Consider the following 19,783-nt stretch of genomic DNA (forward strand, 5'->3'; position numbering starts at 1 on the left):
AGGTAATGATAAAGCTGATGAATGCGCTAGACACGGATCATCAACTTTATATATAGGTCCTGAACCAGATCTGGAGGCACCAAAATCATTGGTACGAAACCAGATTAGAACATGGACCAATAAGAAGCACACAGAGTACTGGACAAAAGTACCTGGCAACAAACACAGTAGAACCTTCATTAGGGAACCGTCCGAGAAAAGAACCGAAGAACTACTTCAATATAGTAGGGATCGGCTCATGATAATTAAAGAACTACTTCAATATAGTAGGGATCGGCTCAGATTAATTACAGGGTTACTAACCGGTCATTGTGCGCTTAGAGGACACCTGAATAAAATGGGGCTGCACAACGGAGACCTCAGCTGCGGATTATGCAACGAAGGGACAGAAACAGCTCTACACATATTATGCGAATGTGAGGCACTGAATCACAGGAGGCAGGCAATATATGGATGTACAAAATTACGTCCAGAAGAATATGACGAACATCCAACACGGAACCTGTACAAATTAGTACAGGGAACGAGACTGATGGAATGGGTGTCATGAGAAGATGGGAGAATAATCGCAATAAGCCCAAGAGGCCGAGTGTTTTCTGGAGACTTGGACTAAATGGACAAGTCAGACAGCTCCCAAGGGACAAAAAAAAAACGACGAAAACTTACGAGTGAATATCAAATATCCTTTAGTCTGTCCTACTTTGAAAATTACTCGAAAGTGCTCTTGAATTTAGGTTCGAAAATCTTAGAATTCAACAAACATGAAGTTAACGGTCACCTAGAAACGTATATAAGTACCTATAGGTATACTGACTACGAAGAAATTTTTCTCTAGAAAGTTATAGTGTAGTTCGTAGTTGAATGGGTATTATTCAAATATCTATTTCCAAGGGTAGAATGAAAACAGTTCTTTGTAGAACAGTTTATTGAATAAGTTTGAAAATGTCCGTATAGGACGAAACTGCAGTAACGTTAGTTACAAATAAAAGTGGTAAAAAACATAGAAATTTTCATTTCTCTTTTCATTACTTCTTAAAACTTTCTATACCTACAACAAACAGTTATCAAATAAGTGTTACTATCTTCAATCGGGTTTAAAGACCGTCGTAGTTTGGAACTGCATCCTAACGTTTCGCTAGCACGAGTGGCTGGCTTCTTCAGAGGTTTATTCATCTTGATGATTTACCGATGACTGGTGATTTCTAGTTCATAGGTTGTATTTATGTTGACCCAGGTAGTCTGCATCTCTTGTTGATACGTTGCAATTGACCGAAGTGTTATTACCTGTTAATGACGTAACATTGCATTGCGCTGTTACCACTTTAGCACCTTTTCAAATCCGGTTAAGCGTTACCGCCTCCTCTTATCTGTTGTATGTTTATGGATTTCTATGGCTTCCCGTACAAGCCATAAACATACGGAAAACTACTTATAACAGAAATGCGGAGACAGAAACACTTAACCGGATTTGGAGATGCTAAAGTGGCAAGAGCGCAATGCAATGTTACATCATTAACAGAAAATAACACATCGGCCAATAGCAACGCAACAAGAGAGGCGGACTACCTGAGTCAACACGTATACAACCTACGAACTAGAAATCACCACGCATGACGGACTTCTGGCCAAAATGATCATCTTTGACTACACGAAACCAATGGTAAGATTAATCGAATCTTTTCTAGCTGTCAGGCGATACCGCTGCAGAGTAGAACAAGAACTCTCAACCATGCGACTAATGGAAGCAGGGGTCCCACAAGGTGCAGTCCTTTCGCCACACCTCTTCTCGGTATACACAGCAGACGTGCCAAAACCGAAGAACAACTTTAACAAGTGGCGCGCTACGCGGACGACACAGCTCTGCTGGCGAGATCAACAAGCCAAGCGCACGTCACCAGATACTTGCAGCAACAGGCAGATAGATTAGAGGAATGGGCCAACCTGTGTCATGCAATACTGTTCACCCGGAGGATGGTACACCCGGAAGAAAACATCATCTTCAACGGACAAAAGAGATTCCGTGGACCTAGGAAGCTAGATACTTGGGGGGTCAACCTAGACAAAAGATTAACGTTCAGGTCACACGTACGGCAGATAATAGGAATGGCGAGATCTGCCCGACAAAACCTATTACCAATAATAGATCGAAGAAGCAACATGGGACTGAAAGTGAAGCTGCTGATGATAAAGACCGTTATATTACCGATAATCCTGTATGCTTGCACTGCCTGGAGCCAGTGCGCAGCGACATACAGAAGACAGATCCAGTCGTTTAAGAACGCGTGCGTAAGGGCCGCCGTAAATGTTCCAAAATATGTACCGAATAGGTACATATTCCGGGATCTAGACCTGAACAAACACTACGTAGACGCATACACGAGAAAACACGCAGAGGACACGTTTGACAGAATTAGAGCGCCCGACAATCCAGCGCTAAGCGATCTACATAACGCACTGAACAGGGATTACCCCAGATTCCGAGAGAGGGACAAACACAAGAAGCCAACGAAGCAGAACCAAAGACCACCCCCGAGAGTCGCTTTCAGGCGGCTCCGGTAAGTATAATTTTCTAACAGATATCTAACACTTCCTTTTCAGGTCCAACGAGAAGCCTCGACCGCAATCTCTTTTAAAACAATAGTCTCCGGTTAGTTTTTGGGGACTCCATGCAAAAATTCAGTTAGGAAAGTCAAGATGAAACAATACAACAGATCAGAAAGTAAAAACACCTAGAGGCTGACTTTCGACCAAAGGAGGTCAGATGTCAATCTTGCTGAAGTGCCCATCAGTAAGTTGAGGACCACTCTGGAGGAGCGGGTTGGTTGGGCGAGATAGGATGTTCTGCATATATTAACGGTGTGGAGAAGATTTCAACTCAGGGCACTCAACCCTGGAGGGGGCATGAGGTGGAGGAAATTACCATTCATCGGTGAATCATCAAGATGAATAAATCTCTGAAGGAGCCAGCCACTAGTGCTAGCAAAACGTTAGGATGCAGTTCCAAACTACGACGGCCATCAAACCTGAATGGAGATAGTAATAATGAAAATCTCGGCCGCGAAAGCCTTAACCAATTTATCACTTATCAAATATCAATGTCAGCCTATATTAAACTGTGGTTTATTATTCCTACTTCACATCACCACTTATCCTCTGAAAACAAATTGTTATTAACAAGGACTTGATAAGAAGTTAAGAAATGTGTCGCAATTCAATTACGTAATGTTTATGGATCCATCGTAATAATTTGATATCAGACCTCTAGCTATTTTTATTTATCTGTTGTTGTTATTGAACTCCTGCTTCAAATAATTTAAATATTGAACATAAAAATAAGATACGACTTAAAAATTCGTATATATCTACCTCATAACATATTTTTTCAATAATTTACACGTGTGGAAATGAACAATTTCCTTTGTTGAAGAATTTTGTTTACAAACCTTGAAGAACATTTATAATCTGATACGTAGTTACACACTCCTCTCATTTGGACCAATGAAATTGAAAGACACAATGACGTCAAGCGAGACGCGTAGTCGTTTTATTATCAATCATGATATTTTACAGGGTCATTAGCCGGTTCAGTTTTCCACTAACTATATGCACGAAATTAAACATCTAGAACACCATCTCATTGAGGTTGAAGTGATTATTCTATTGGACAACTGTTAGTTATTTAAATAGTTGTTGTCTCTGACATTTATCTCATGATTGTTAATACAAACATGAAACTATAGGTAATAAATAATACGGATATGTTTTCCATGCCATTAATGCAGTCAAAGGTAACGATCTCTTTTAAAACTCTTTATCAGAACGGTATTATAAGAATGATGCATAATATAATATATTTCTGTAATAGTAATGATCTCTTAAAGTCTTTATCAGAACTGTATTAAAGTAATGATATATAATATAACACATTTCTGTAGATTACTTGCTGGTAATTAATTGTTTTATTATTTCAAATGATGAGTTAATTCCCAAATGTTTTGTATAAACTCATTTCTACAAAAGTTGAATGTAGATGACTAGCTATGTTCTTTTTTATAATTATAACTTTAAATCCTACTTAATCAAACTGCTACATTTAACCCTGCGTCCGACATGTGGACTTTTGTAACATTTGTAGACATGTGGGGTGTGTGAGACCCCAAATTGATTTTTCTGTTAATATTAACATTTTTTTGAATTACAACATAGTTGTTATGAGAATTCTATGCTGTAATATCTCTTTTTGAAAAAAAAATAATAATTTTCGATTTATCAAACCGAGCAATAAATCGTTATATTCCGTCTTTACCAAAACAATGGGTTCTTTCAATGGAAAAAGATATAGATTTACTCGAAGAAGTCTTTTGCACATAAAACGACTAAATGAATATCAAATTGCTGGTTCAAATAGATAATAAAACATCGTAAAATAGAAATATAAAAAATATTATCGAAAATCATACAAAAAAAGTTATAGGTCATCAACATTTGCCATTTATACGCAAGATTTGCAGTACATTTCTGCATGGTCCAGACATATGAGTTTATTGCATTTGTTGTATTTTGTATTTCGATCACGGGCTCGATGGCGATCTTGACACCTTCCTTGACCATTTTAGTTAAGTCTTTTGGATGGAGGTTCCACAGTTCCGCCTCTGATTTTCGAAATCTGAATAATTACTAACAATGCTAACATTATCGCTCGTTTCATCACCATCAGATTCGTCAATTTCATCATCACTTCCTATTTCATCCCATGACTGAAGCCGGGCCATTTCTCGCTCATAATCACCTATTTTTACTGAATAATCTGATAAACTGCTCGATTTAGTTTTCTTTGAATGCCCACGATTTTGGAACGTATAGAGACACGTGGGGTTTCGTGCACCCCAGTCGCTTTATAACAGGTCTGATTCAAACATACGTCAAACGACGAGGACTGATGAGATGTGAATATGAGCTACTACGGAAGCTAGTGAATATATCCGACGCTGGAGAGCCAATTTCGAAAAGTTATATGGAATTTTCTACGGCTGGGATTGTCACACTCCACGTGTCGGACGCAGGGTTAAACATCCAAATGCAACTAATTATTGACCTAAATCTATGTTGCTACTATGCTACTTCTGGTTACAGATGTAGAAGGAACTACTTTGTTTTTTTACATTTTGCTCTAGTAAAGAAAATAATCATGTCCAAGAGCAAAATATTTTTTAATTCTTTCTACATAACCATTTTCATACCGTTTTCAGGGATTTTTTTGAAGAAATGTTCAGTTGTTGACTTTCATATTAGTTCAACTCAAAAACTTCATATAATCCAATGTCTTTGAGGATTAAATTTGAAGAAACAATGATCAAAATCAAAATATGATCAAAATCTTTTTTTTTGTGAGATTTTCACCAATTCCACAAAAACGCATCACGTGTTTCGCCATACAATGGCTTCTTCGGGCGTGAAAGAATTTTTCAAAGCCTAATTTTTAATTTTTTGCCTTTTTGCCACCAGACATCAATTTTTTATTGCCATGCATTTTTATTGTTGTTAATTTTTTGCCATACGCGAATTTTTATTTTTATTTTATTAAAAATTCAAAGTATTTTTGAATGTCGTTAATTTTTATATTATTATGTTCTTTAAACATAAAATAATCTAAAATTAATTTGCCAGACGTTAATTCGTTTGTTAAGTATTAAATATAAATAAAGAAGCAATGAAAAGTATTGCGGTATAATGCTTGTGGTTGAAGAGAGACAGTTTAAAGTGCATGACAGATAGAAAGCGACGGCAGCGCATCGGCAAATGGACAACATGGCGTCAGTCTAAAGTCAAATGTTTGTTTTGTGTTTTCGTTATTTTTAATGTTTTATTTATTAATTTTGTTATAATGGCCAGTGATAAAATGAAATGTGTTCTCTATAAAGGACATAAAGATAAAATCATACTTTTCGTGGTTGATAAACTGAAGAAATGCCAGGAAGTTTTGAATATACATTCAAAATATAAATTAAAGTACAGTGACATCGAGTTGCCTACTGAAATAAATGAAACAGATGGATATTTCACACAATGTTACAGAAGTTTTACAGCTGTCATGCCAAAATGCAACTTTACAACCTAATTTTGCATCGTGGGTTCCCTACTATAGTGGAATCAAATGTGCCAAGTCACTTGAACACCTCCCGTGAAAGTATCTATAAAAGAGACATAAGTCTCCAACCTTTCTTCGATATTCCAGACTATCAAGGTTGCAAGTGATGTTCTAATCTCCAATCAGGCGGATGGCTCTTTTCTGGATGGAACCCAGCAGCTTCAGGGTATGCTTAGGAGCGGAGCTCATCCAAAGAAGGTCTGATCAGAGCTTCATAAAGCATCAAAAGTTGCTGAGGTCTGTACAGTTTCCTGGTTAGGAACAGTGTTTGAAGCTTTTGAGAAGCAGCCTTTGCATGTTATTCCATCGACATGATTGTGCAAAGACGTATTGGTATCCATTTTATCCCCCAACGGAACTGTCTGTCCTGACATTATTATAGCCGGTTTGGGGACATTTCTTTTTTGAGAAAACCGTGCCTGTTATTTTGTGGGCACTGAATTGAACCGGGTTACTTTCACCCCAATTCGAAATCACCTCTAGAACCTCATTAAGATTTGCAACCTTCTGCTGCCGGTGAAGATGTACATTTGCAGCCGATTTCCTGGAATCCAAATGGGATGTCGCCAGACTAAATAGACATTTCAGTTTGCATTAATTTGCAACAAGCTGGACTTTGTATAGACCTTAAATGCGTCATAAAAAATAAAATGTTATAAGTCCCCAACGATCCCACTTATGCGTTGTTTTTATTCGAGGTCAAAGGTCAAACATTTTTGTTATTTTTGCAGATGTCTCTGGAATGGTGAGAACTACCGGAAAATGATTCAGAGGAAGTTTGTAGATCATAAAATTCTCTTCAAAAATGGTTTCGATGGGAATAAATAAACGAAACAAAGATAGGCGACATGAAACAATCTGGTAACCTTTAGTTATTGTCACTCGTACACTTATGTATGTGTAATATACGATTCAAAGTGAGTCATTTTCTATTTCCATTGCCAGTATTGTCGTCTGTGATGATAAAATTAATAGTCAGAATGCTCGTGAGGTGGAAATTGCGTCTATGAGTAAAATGCCGGGCCAATTATATTCAATAATATTAAATTGAAACACTCTGGTAAAGTACTACCTACCTCTATCGATTAATCCTGTCCTGCTATTTCAACGCACGAGTATTGCGTTATCATAATATTCGATGACTGAGTAGTGGAGAAATATAAAAGCTGCAAAACAACGTTGTCGAACTACAAAAACATCTTTATCATCAGATATCGTTTTTGATTAATGAATGCTCACAATAAATCGCTCTTTATTTTGATGCTGTGTGAAGAATTCTCATCTGCCAATATTGTAATAATAATGCTGATGAGTGATGAGATCATTTACTTTTCGAAATCTGGGAAAGCTCAAACTTAAACAAAAATACATTCGTTACAAAGTTCAACTGCATATTCAAAACGCCGAGCTCATATTGTATTCCTGCATAACTGGCTGCTTAACTGGCAGCAATACATCAACCTCCTGACGAAAATCAAGTAGTTTTCATAACAGAGCTCTAAAACAACGCATTTTAAACTTATTATTTCAACCTTTTTCTTTAAAAAATTATTTAAATACTTAAAAAAGAGGAATGAAATAATGCATTCAACATTTAAAGGAATTCGTTTCTATTTCATCATTTGGCAACATCGGTTATAGCTAATAAAGGACAATGAATCTGTTACCTGTATGAGACAAACAAAGATAACCTACTTCAGAGGCGTGCTGTTCTGTTTACTTATGTTCCGAGTTCCAAGACATTTTGTGACATATGATATTTTGTGCACCTAACCTATCTTCCTCTATATAAATAAATAACAAAACAACTGTTGTTCATGTGGCTTGTGGAGGTGGTATTGAACTATAATTTATATTTTGCCTTAATTGTCGAATTATAAAGATAATTTTCCTTTTTTAAAGTAGAATATCTAGGTACGTATAAATTATTTCTAGGCGCTGTTGCCAATATGTGAGTTAGAAACAAATTCCTTTAAAAATTAAAACCCAACATTTGAAACATCTATTTGAATACTTTTCGAAGTGAATTTGAAAAACTCATGAATTAAACTCAACTTTATTTTGTTCAAACTTGCATTTGCTGTAATAACCCATATTGAGGAACATTCCTCATTCTCTGCTGCAGGCAACCAGTGATGCAATTGAACCCAGGTTTGTGTTTAATAAACCCTACAAAATACAAATAAAACAGAACAGATGCTACAAATGCAATACGCATATACAGACGGCTCAAAAAGCAAAGAAGGCTCAGGATGTGGAGTGTACTCTAGATCACTAAGCCTAAGGATTAAGTGGGGAATGGGAAAAAATACCAGCGTGGTTCAAAAAGAACTGGCTGGTATCTCAATTGCCATGAAAGAAATAACTAGAAAAGGAATTTCTGGCAAAAACATAACAATCTGCAGTGATGGCAGATAAGCCCTATTAGCCTTGAACAGACAACGTGTTACCTCGGGCTAGTACTAGAGTGCCACCAAGATTTAGCCAAAGCCTCGGTAGATAATAACATTATCCTGAGGTAGATTAAAGTACACGACAGGAGTAACGGTAATCGCATTGCCGACTCTTTAGCCAAGGAAACGGCTGGACTAAGAATTTCAGGACCCAGTGACACCTACGGCCTGATGACTTCGACAATTGCGGAACTAGCCAAACGGCACACCCATGCTCAATCCCTAATGAGATGGGATGAAATCAAAGGATGTAATCTTACCAGGATCACCCTGGGCGACCCTGGGAAGCTGGCGTCGAAGAAATATCTGGCGATGACCAGGAAAAATCTACGCTCAACAGTAGGATTTCTGACTGGCCACTGTCAGCTAAGGAAACACCTACATAATGTGGGGCTAGTGGACACACCTCTATGCAGGATGTGTGAACAGGAAGATGAAACTGTCAGGCATGTCCTATGCGAGTGTCCGAGTTATCGTCAATAAGAGAGTGTGTATTCGGCGAGTCTTGGCCTACGCCTGCCGATATAAAGGAGATGTCTCCCAGTTACCTGTCCACCTTCCTGGAAAGGACAGGATGGACGATGACCAAGGAGGACAACTCCTCGGGAGGATGTACAATGGGTCACGTGTGGCCTATGTGCTGTGGACCTACACTCACCCTTCCTATACTCTATAGATACAGATACATCAACAATTTTTATAGGGGAAAACTGCAGTATTTCAATTCTTTGAAAAATGTAATATTTTGATTGATAACTCCATCATTAAGAACGAAAGATATGCTTTCTTATTGTTATATATGGAGTTCTGAAAAAATTATAGATTTTTGTTTTCGTGAAAAATACAAAGAACAATCAAAAAGTTCAGTTATCTTGTTTCCCTCTGCAACATCTGCCTCTACTTATCAACACGTGTTTCATGTGTTCTACCAAGTGCAAGTGTGGCTGGGTAATAAGCTGAATCTTGAAGACCGGCTGGAAATTGATGAAGAATAATAGTTTGGAGCTGATCCTGACTCTACTTTCACAGAGAAAGTGTTAATACATTTTTTTGTAATTGCAATTTGTAATTGCATATCTATTTTCTTAGAACAATCCACACAAATTGAGCAAGAAGAGGAGAGCCATGAGAAAGAGAGCAAAAGGAAAGAAACGAGTGATGACATGTAATATCAATAAAATAATGTGAATTTCCTCTATCACAATATACAGGTTTTATTTTAGCCGATCCCCATATTGCTATCTCGGATACGGTAAGACCTACAAAGTCGGTTGAAATGGACAAATAGCAGGGGAGCCCATGATGCAAAATGGGGATAAGAAGAAAAAAATGTTATATAATATATACCTTTTCATCGGTGGGGAAAGCGGCTATAGATTTTTGAATATGTAACAAAAATACTATTGCATGGACATACTCGAGCGGGTCAGATATTGATATGAAGTGGGTGGTTGTACGTAAGGGTTAAAAGTGAAAAGAAAAAAAATGTAATCGAGTGCGTCAGATTTTTTAAGGGGGAGTTAAATGCAACAAAAAAAAGCTCTCATTCAATAATCTGACGATTTCGATCTGACGCAAACTCGCGGCCATTATAATGTGGAAAAAAAAATAGCCATTTTGAAATACTCAAACGCGTCAGATTGAGATATATATGGTTCATCTATATGTTTTAGACGTGCTTTCTCATAATCTGACGATTATCTAGAGGGATTCGCTTAATCTGACAAAAACAATATTTTTTTTATTTTATTTTTTATTCATTGAACTTAATTAATAGAAAAGCTAACGAAATAGCATGCAAATAAATAAGTGTATGTTTTTTAAGTAGAATACTTGTATTTATAAGACAATATTTTTTTTTAATGCTCAAAAGAATTTAATTTTTTATAATCAATTGATTAATTAATGAAGAAAAGAGATAAATTAAACTTTCTATGTTTTTTACCACTTTTATTTGTAACTAAAGTTACTGCAGTTTCATCCTATAAGGACATTTTCAAACTTATATATTGTATAAGTTTCAAAATATCCTTATATATTGTATTAGTTGGAAAATGACCTTATAGGACGAAACTGCAGTAACGTTACTTACAAATAAAAGTGGTAAAAAACATAGAAAGTTTAATTTCTCTTCTCTTCATTATGATTTCCTACCACGTAGTAACGGCTACATACATCAATTAATTGATTAATTAATCATCATCTTCATCTTCATCACGAACGAGTCTGTGATCAGCTGTGATGGCGTCATGGCAACAGAATTCGGAGTGGGGACGGAGTGAGAAAGTAATAGATAGAGAAAAAGTGAATAGAGGTATAGAAACTCGGAGAGGGAAATATAGGTATCACACAGCTGCACGCATTAAACTTTATCGACAAATTTTCGTTATTTCGGCTTGCGGAAATTGTCAGATTATATATTTTTCGTTATCCTTGAATTATTTCCTTCAAAATAAAAAAATTAGCTACGCTCGAGAATGTCGAAATGACGTTATTTTTTTACAACTTTGTTGCCCTCCCCTTTCTTTACGTCACTCTCAAATTATCAGATTACTGGAATATACACTTTTTAGCAGGTAATTAACTCACCCTACCTTAATCTGACGCGCTCGAGAATTTCTGATGATCAATTTTTTTACTAATCTCATCCTTTATCCCTCACAGGCGGCCTTATATATGAGGCTCATATTTGGTGGAGGTACTTAACCAAGTACAAGGTATCCCTCTGTATATTAATCTGCCGCGCTTTAGTAAATCCCGAAATCCCCGCTTGGGCTCCCCTATTACAAAATTTACTATTTTGAGGAATTGAAATAATCTATTTTCTACATCAGTTCTGACTTCCATTGTTTAATATGAATGTTCGGATGTTATCACCCGAGCGACTTTTGTAACAGACTCGCAAATAATCAATAATCTGCATATATGTATGTATGAAAAGGCGGAACCGTGCCACGGGTACATAATCGCGTGATGAAAGAGAAACTTTTAAACTTGAAATACTTTCGTATCCGACCGTACGGTGTTTTAGCATTATAGTGTGACCGTACTCTGTGGCGCTATATCGAACCAACCAATCGCAAAGCAGCGAACGAAAGCACGTTATCTCGTTTACCAATAAGCGGTATCAATTCTCTGGAATACCGGAATCTTTATTGAATAATAATGACATATTTGTATATTTGTTTGTACTAAAAGTACCAGGTTTAGATTGATGAATATACTCGACCACAAAAGATAGGAGCGTAATGAGTAATGATGAAAAACATATGTTTGAAAGTAAAACAAATAAAATTGAAAATTGAAATAAAATTGAAATGAATAGCTAAAAATATCAATCATATTAGGCAGTAAAATATGAATAATCCAATGAAAATATATTTTATCGTCAAAAGACTGTGCAGACATTTTTCTAAACAGAAGAAAACATAAGGTGTCTTCAAATTACGTATTTCACAAAACCATCATAAAAAGGTAAAAATGTGCATCATAAATATACCCAATCATAATGCTAATTCTTTCATTAGAGAAACAAAAAGTACAGATATAAGTTTCAATAATGTACAGCAACATATACAACGTGACTCACGGTCGATGGTAGGTTAGACGTTTCTGGAAAACGCAAAGCATGATTTTTCTGAAAATTTCACCTCTCACATTTCCTTACCTGTTCTATCGATCTGAAATATTTTTAGCATTGCGGCGTTGCCACTTCCATCAAAAAGTCCTAGCAACCTAATTTTTTTAAACGGAACACCCCGTATATTAATACATTTTTGGAATCGCTCTGGTATTTCAATACTTTTTTGTTAATGTCCTATACCTACCTCTATCTGTTTTCGAGATAAAAAATAAATTGTGCTAAATATGGTCCAAAACAGCCTTAAATGAAATTAAGTACCTACATCAGTACTCTCAATTCATGAAAAGTTGATATTTTGATGATAGTTTGGACAAACTCAAAATATTCAAATAACATCAAGAAATCGACTCCATATCATACAGGGCGTGCTAAAATTACTATTATTTCCATTGTGCATAAAAGTAGTAAAAAGTTCATTTTTTCAAATGAAACCCCCTGTATATTACTCGGTAAATTGAAAGATGGTGAAAAATGCTTCAAGATGATATATCATGTCCCTATACCTAAATCGTCAAGTTTTCTCAATAAAGTCGCTTCTTCTAGAAACATTATTTTTTTTAAAATTTGGATTTAGGTAGCAGTGGAATTATCAAGCTTATAGCAGTTCGGTTACTTTTATAAGTAATTTACAAAGAGTTATCGACGGTGTTTCGAATCATCTTCCAAAATGAATGCAAATATCGATTATTCAAACGAAGTTTGAATAACAGACAATAACAGAATAGGATGATTCAAAATAACAAAATTGTAAACAAAATATCACATTTTCACAATAAATGCTGAAAATGTTGTCTTCTAAACACTTTAAAATGTTTTTTTGTACGCGACTTGTGGTTGCTTTTTCAATTTCCTGGGGATCCAGATCTTCAATACTCCGCACTATTCGCCGTCGCAATTCTTCTTTGGTAGGCACTAGAGTACTGTATACCCTTTCTTTTAAAACACCCCATAAAAAAAAGTCAAGTGGCGTGAGATCGGGTGATCTCGGTGGCCAATCCCACGGCCCTAAACGCCTAAACCAACGATCGTCGAAGAGTTCGTCAAGTTTCTTGGAAACTTCCTTGGTGGATTGAGCTGGCGCTCCGTCCAGTTGAAACCACGAATTCCTATATTCCTCTAAAGGCAAATTTTCAAGAAAATCGGTTACAGTCGTCCTTAATATTTGGAGATATCTCTCTGCATTCAGTGTGTCTTCATAAATAAAAAAGCTAATTTTATTGTTCTTCAGAATACAGAAAACATGCAGGTCAAATTTTTCTTAAAAACCCATTTCTTTTGTAACATGAGGATTATGATCAGCCCAAAAATGTTTATTCCTTCTATTGAAAATACCATCCCTCGTAAATTTTGATTCGTCGCTCCAAATTATTTTTGACAAAAATTCCCGATCTTCCTGTGTATGAATCAAAAGGGATTCACAAAAATGCATTCTACGTTCGAAGTCTTCTGCTTTTAGAGCTTGAACTTTGGTAAATTTATACAGATGCAATCCGTGATTTTTCAAAATTCGTTGTACTGAAGCATGTGATACACCTAAATATTTTTCTGCACTGCGAATGGAAGCTTCTGGATATGAATAAAAATATGCCAGAACGTTAACAGTATTGTCCTCATTTGAAGTAACAGGTTTTGGTAATGTTGAAGGCGCTTTTAACATGAAGCCATAGTTAAGGAAATTATTTTGTAATCTTACAAACTTCCTCTCGTTCATTGGTGTTAATTCAGGATACATTTGGTTGAATTTTCTACAAGTTCTGGCAATGATTTGATCACACTGTCCGTGTATAATAAATAATTTCATAAGAACTTCGTTTGAATAATCAATATTTGCCTTCATTTTTGGTCGATTTTTTGAAACACCGTCAATAACCATTTATCAATTACTTATAAAAGTCACCAAACTGTCATAAGCTTGATATTTCTACGGCTACCTAGAAATCAAATCCTTCAAAAATTATTTTTTGTACAACTGTTATTGAAAATATCTTTGATAGAAACACTTCAATCAGAACACCTACCAAAAAATCATTTAGAAAAGTTCACACATGCAGTTCGTGCTATTGATAATATTAAATCCCTGTGAAGTTACTGACGATGACGAAGTAGTATTCAGTCCAACTGTAAAAAGTCCTTCATGACTAAACAATAATCCTCCTTAAATTAAAGTGAGTTGGCGTATGTAGTTGTAACATATGCCTTGTAATCCAAAGATCGTGTGTTCAAATCCCATGGACCCTATAATTTTTTTTATTATCAGCAGTAACGTTATACAAACAAATGTGTAGGATACATTTGTTAAAAGTGATTTTATTTTGCTCGTGTGTTTGCTCCACTTGCTGACACTCGTTTTGAAATAATCCCCACTCACAAAATAAAATGCCACTTTCAACACTTGTAGGTAAAACGTGAACAACTATTTTTTCACAAAAACGGCTTTATTAAAAAAACCTGACGATTGAGGTATAGGGACATGTAAATCATCTTGAAGCATTTTTCACCATCTTTCAATTTATCGAGTAATATACAGGGGGTTTCATTTGAAAAAATGAACTTTCGACTACTTTTATGCACAATGGAAATAATAGTAATTTTAGCACGCCCTGTATGATATGGAGTCGATTTCTTGGTGTTATTTGAATATTTCGAGTTTGTCCAAACTATCATCAAAATATCATCTTTTCATTAATTGAGAGTACTAATGTACTTAATTTCAATTAAGGCTATGTTTTGGACCATATTTAGCAAATTTATTTTTTATCTCGAAAACAGATAGAGATAGGTATAGGACATTATTAACAAAAAAGTATTAAAATACTAGAGCGATTCCAAAAATGTATTAATATACGGGGTGTTCCATTTAAAAAAATATAATTGCTAGGACTTTTTAATAGAAGTGGCAACGCCGCAATGCTGAAAATATTTTACATCGATAGAACAGGTAAGGAAATGTGAGAGGTGAAATTTTCAGAAAAATCATGCTTTGCGTTTTCCAGAAACGTCTAACCTACCATCGACCGTGAGTCACGCTGTATATTTGTTAATGAAGCATTGAAGAAAAAACGCGTTATTTAGACAAAACAAGACGGAATACAAATAAATAAAAATGATTTTTTGAAAATCGGCAGAGCCGCACTTTTACCATCTGACCTGAAAGATTATTCATCATACAAACTAATCGGCTTCGTTAAGACGCTGGGTTTATTTGGTCGAGTGTGAATAGGTGTGAGCCACAATAAACCCTTGCGGGTTGCGATGGAGTGTCGAAAAGACCCACTCACTTTGGACTTAACTTAACCTGATGTAGTTCTTCTCAACCATTAGAGCAAGACGTGGCTGCTGGTGGGCTCTCCCGAATGCATCGGGGCTTCGGGAGATAAGGCCCTACCAGCGCAACCCTAGAATAATAATAAAATGAATTGAACAAATATTCGATACTTGTGATGCACTGTTTGGAACAAGAGGAAGTTCAATCTTCCTCTTGAAGATGATCACTTGATGATTGAAACACGTGTCGAGGTGTTAAAAATATCGGTTTGGTGTTAGGATAGAACTCCGGTGATATTCAAATATTCGATGATCAGAGTTATTATAGCGATACTGAAAATCACTATTATTTAAAGTCCTTAATGAAAACCAACATTTGAAGAATCTAAAAAAATAAATGATTGATTGTAACTCGCCGAGTTTCTTTTTTGATATCTCTAATAATATTCAATGATGTGATACACGTTTTAACATACCCAAGCTTTGATTAAATAAATGCTTGCCTCATTATCAAAAAGGGAAGAATTTTTCGCATCTGTCAAATATAAAGATCTGTAGCGCAGCTAATTAAGCGTTGCCTTGGTAATAGGTTCTTGGTTCCTAATGAATGTCGAGGTGTGTATAACTATTTACCTGCATGTTTATTCATTACGCAGAGTGGCGTGATGTTTAGTGTTCTTGTAGATTACCATATGATATTTTAAGGTCAATGAGTCTCCTCGCTGAAGCTCTTCAGATACAAGGAAATCGACGTAAATCGCTTAATATTCCACGACCATATCGATTATTTCGTCTATGTTATTTCTTACTGTTTGTCCTTGTTCTCGTGAAACCGTTTCTGGTGATACCTGGGTGGTTCTTCAACTATTCCTGTTGCTCTTCCTCCAGCTGTCATCAGCATCACCCAACCTTTTTGCCATATCGTTTAAGGTGCCGTACGTAATAATTATTTTGTGAATTCCTGTTACTTCACTAGGCACATATACAGGGTGTTTCAAATTCGATCCTCACCATTGGGATCTCGGAAACTATGAGAGATACGAAGATGGTTAAATTAGGGCAAAGTTGGGCATTTACCTGACTAACAATATGCCGTTGAGAAAGTTTTGAAATTCCGAGTATATCCGGAGAAATCCAGAAAAAAAAGAAATAAAAAAATTTTGACTGTACTTACGTATTTTGATGCGTAGATTACGAATCCGAAAGAAAAAAGCGGCGCTCTCCCTTATTTAAAAAGTTACGGCCCTTCAAAGTTCAGAAAAGGGCAACTTTTCAGCCTTCTTTTTCACTAAATAAACTATTTAAAAACACAAGCATTTATTCACTAGGTCACCTTTACACCTTATTCCTCCTTCTTTAACACTTTTCACTTCAATAATCAACATTTTTCTTATGAAAAACTTAATTTAAAAACGAATGCTTCTCCTTGTGACATTATTCTATTTTTAGGTTAGTTACTAGTGACATTTCAGAAAAAAGCGGTTGGTATTTGCCGTCGCCTACTATTTCAAATTCGTAATACACCACCAAAAACCAATTTACGATCTAAAGAATGAAGGTAAAAAACATTTGAATTACTTCAGGAATATGGACTGCATCAGTCGTACCAACCATATCATCAACCTTAAAAACGTAAAATACAGTGATATGTAACCAAAAAGCAGCTCCGTACATTTTTTAACATTTTTATAAGAAAAATGTTGATTATTGAAGTGAAAAGTGTTAAAGAAGGAGGAATAAGGTGTAAAGGTGACCTAGTGAATAAATGCTTGTGTTTTTAAATAGTTTATTTAGTGAAAAAGAAGGCCGAAAAGTTGCCCTTTTCTGAACTTTGAAGGGCCGTAACTTTTTAAATAAGGGAGAGCGCCGCTTTTTTCTTTCGGATTCGTAATCTACGCATCAAAATACGTAAGTACGTCAAACATTTTTTCAAAATCGCCGGGTGTCCACATAACGAAAATTTACCCAAATTTTAATTGTAGATTCTGTCTCCGTATTTTTTCATTGGTTTTTCAAACGAATCAAACTCGGTGAGATTTTGATCCAATAACTTGAACATAGTTCGATGTGGTTGTTGTCTTTCGGGATACAAGTTTAAATATATGTCCTAACACTGTTTCTATCGTATTTGTAATAAATTTGTATCATATCTCCTTTTTCTTCATTCGTAAAAGACAGTTTTTGCCAAAAATTCAATGACTTATACAATAAAAGAATGTCATTGAGTGTAACAAATTGAAAGTCAAATTTAGAAACAGCAAAGTCAAAGCCTATTATGATATAAATTATTTTTTTCAAAATCTCCAATTTTTCGAAAAAGAATGATAACTTATGATACGTCATTGAAAAGGTAAAATCCGGTTCTATTCAAAACAGAAAGAATCCAATGTAGCGCCCATAAGAAAAAATGAAGTTGATGATGGTGGTCGGAAGACGAAACTTCGGATGACACACAGGGAAAAAGTGGCAATGTGGAAGTGCAATTTATTTTCGAATCCTTCGAAAAATGAAGCCAGAAAAAAATAAAAACCATTTTCCGAAATTTCTGTTTTTTCCGGATATCTCCGGATATACTCGGAATTTCAGAACTTTCTCAACGGCAATTGTTAGTCAGGTAAATGCGCAACTTTGACCCAATTTAACCATCTTCGTATCTCTCATAATTTCCGAGATCTCCATGGTGAGGATCGAATTTGAAACGCCCTATATAGGGTGCTATATTATTAACTGCGAGACTAACCTCTATGAGGTATCTTGCATAAATGTCTGTCGGATATAATTCAATATCCAGCGTGGTATTAGCCGGGGCTAATGTATTTATTTTTCACAAGCTTTGTCTACAAGATTTATTCTTAATGACAATAAAACATATTATTATTATTATAGTTTTTCGGCAGGAGTTTACCAGAACCTACGGTGTAGGTAGGTAGGAAGATGAATATTTCGTGATTTTATTTCGAAATATTTATAATTGAAATCATTCATAATCGTATGATTGGTGTATTCCAAAGTAATTTTAACACCGTCGACAATCATTATCAATATGTACATCATTACAAATTTAATATAAAAGATAACTTAAAATGAACTTTTAAATTAACCCCTATGAATGAAATCCTTCAAAAGTCTTCAGAAGACTCGCGCGGGCAAATTAACGAGGCCATACCTTTTAATGTGCGATTCTGATAGAAATTTGAATGTCAGAGTTCAATTCCAACAAAAATAAGCAAGAGACCTTTCCTGTCGAACATTTCATAATAAACAAAGAGGTAATAGGTACATGGATATTTTATGTATTATTGATAGTTTCCGTGATATCAAGACCCAATGGTTTGTTTTAAACTTTGTTAATGAACAAAAAACTCCACTCAGGTTTGCTCTGAGTTCTAAATTGTCGTAATTTTTGTGTTTTGTTTAACTGGTATAACTAGGTATTTGGTTGAAAGAAATGGTTAACTGTCATCATGACAAAAGTGTTTGGATAAAGTAGATCCAGAATTGGATTCAACCATATAAAATCAGTTGTCAAATCACCTACAATACTTACAAAAAAATGAAATTTCATTCATTTCAATGTCATAAGTAGGTACTCTCTTTGTTTCTGTCTTTGTGATCATTATAGATTTTTTCATGCAATATTTATATGATATAAAAGAAAAACAATATTATTTGAGAATGGAAAGATAATTCCATATGAAAGGAAGAAATTATCTTCCCAAGTAATTTGACAAAAAATATTCGGAAAGTATTGATTAACAAACCCAGCTTTCATTATTGATTTGTCAAAAATGTTGATGAAATAATTAATCCAATATAAATGTAATGACTTACCACTAGTTCAGAAGATAATTCTATGAGCTGTTGATGCGGAACAGTCACATGACACTACACCATTTAACATCAATTCACTTTTAAATTTCACCGGAAAATAATATGAGCAATAATCATATTAAACTACAAACCAAAACAGCTGAGAGGAATATGAAATTTCTTAACACTTTGAACTTTGACATTTGACACATAAACATGAATTGGTTGTGTCTAAGACGAAAATGCGGAAAGCGTTGTGCTGAATGCAGCATAGAAGCACTTTTTGATTAAACTGAAAGCGGTATATTTTTCATGGAATACTTTTTTTTAGAATAAAGCTTTTTCGATTTTGCTTCTTCATCTCTAAACAAAAAATTGTGGGAAACTTCCAAACAAAGGAATACGGGAACTTTCGAAGGAAGGAAGAGAGCAAACAATAAGTTCAAAATAAACCCATTCAAAACA

At 35.3% G+C, this 19,783-nt stretch overlaps 1 protein-coding gene across 2 annotated transcripts in view; it reads right to left on the reverse strand.

The window, feature by feature from the left end:
• Lpin (phosphatidate phosphatase LPIN) overlaps positions 1-19,500 on the reverse strand; it is an 85,309-nt gene extending 65,809 nt beyond the window's left edge. The window contains exon 1 of one of the 2 annotated variants that reach the window (XR_012464559.1): positions 19,340-19,500. The gene's annotated coding sequence lies outside the window, so the exon portion shown is untranslated. Of the gene's footprint in view, positions 1-7,224; positions 7,306-19,339 lie in introns of those variants that run through there. The other variant, XR_012464560.1, reaches the window with a different exon arrangement.
• Between the last annotated feature and the right edge of the window lie 283 nt (positions 19,501-19,783).

This window comes from Leptinotarsa decemlineata, unplaced genomic scaffold (genome assembly GCF_025532065.1).
Source record: "Leptinotarsa decemlineata unplaced genomic scaffold, Ldec_3_MD MMD2_tig00000010_RagTag_RagTag, whole genome shotgun sequence".
In the NCBI taxonomy this organism is placed as follows: domain Eukaryota; kingdom Metazoa; phylum Arthropoda; class Insecta; order Coleoptera; family Chrysomelidae; genus Leptinotarsa; species Leptinotarsa decemlineata.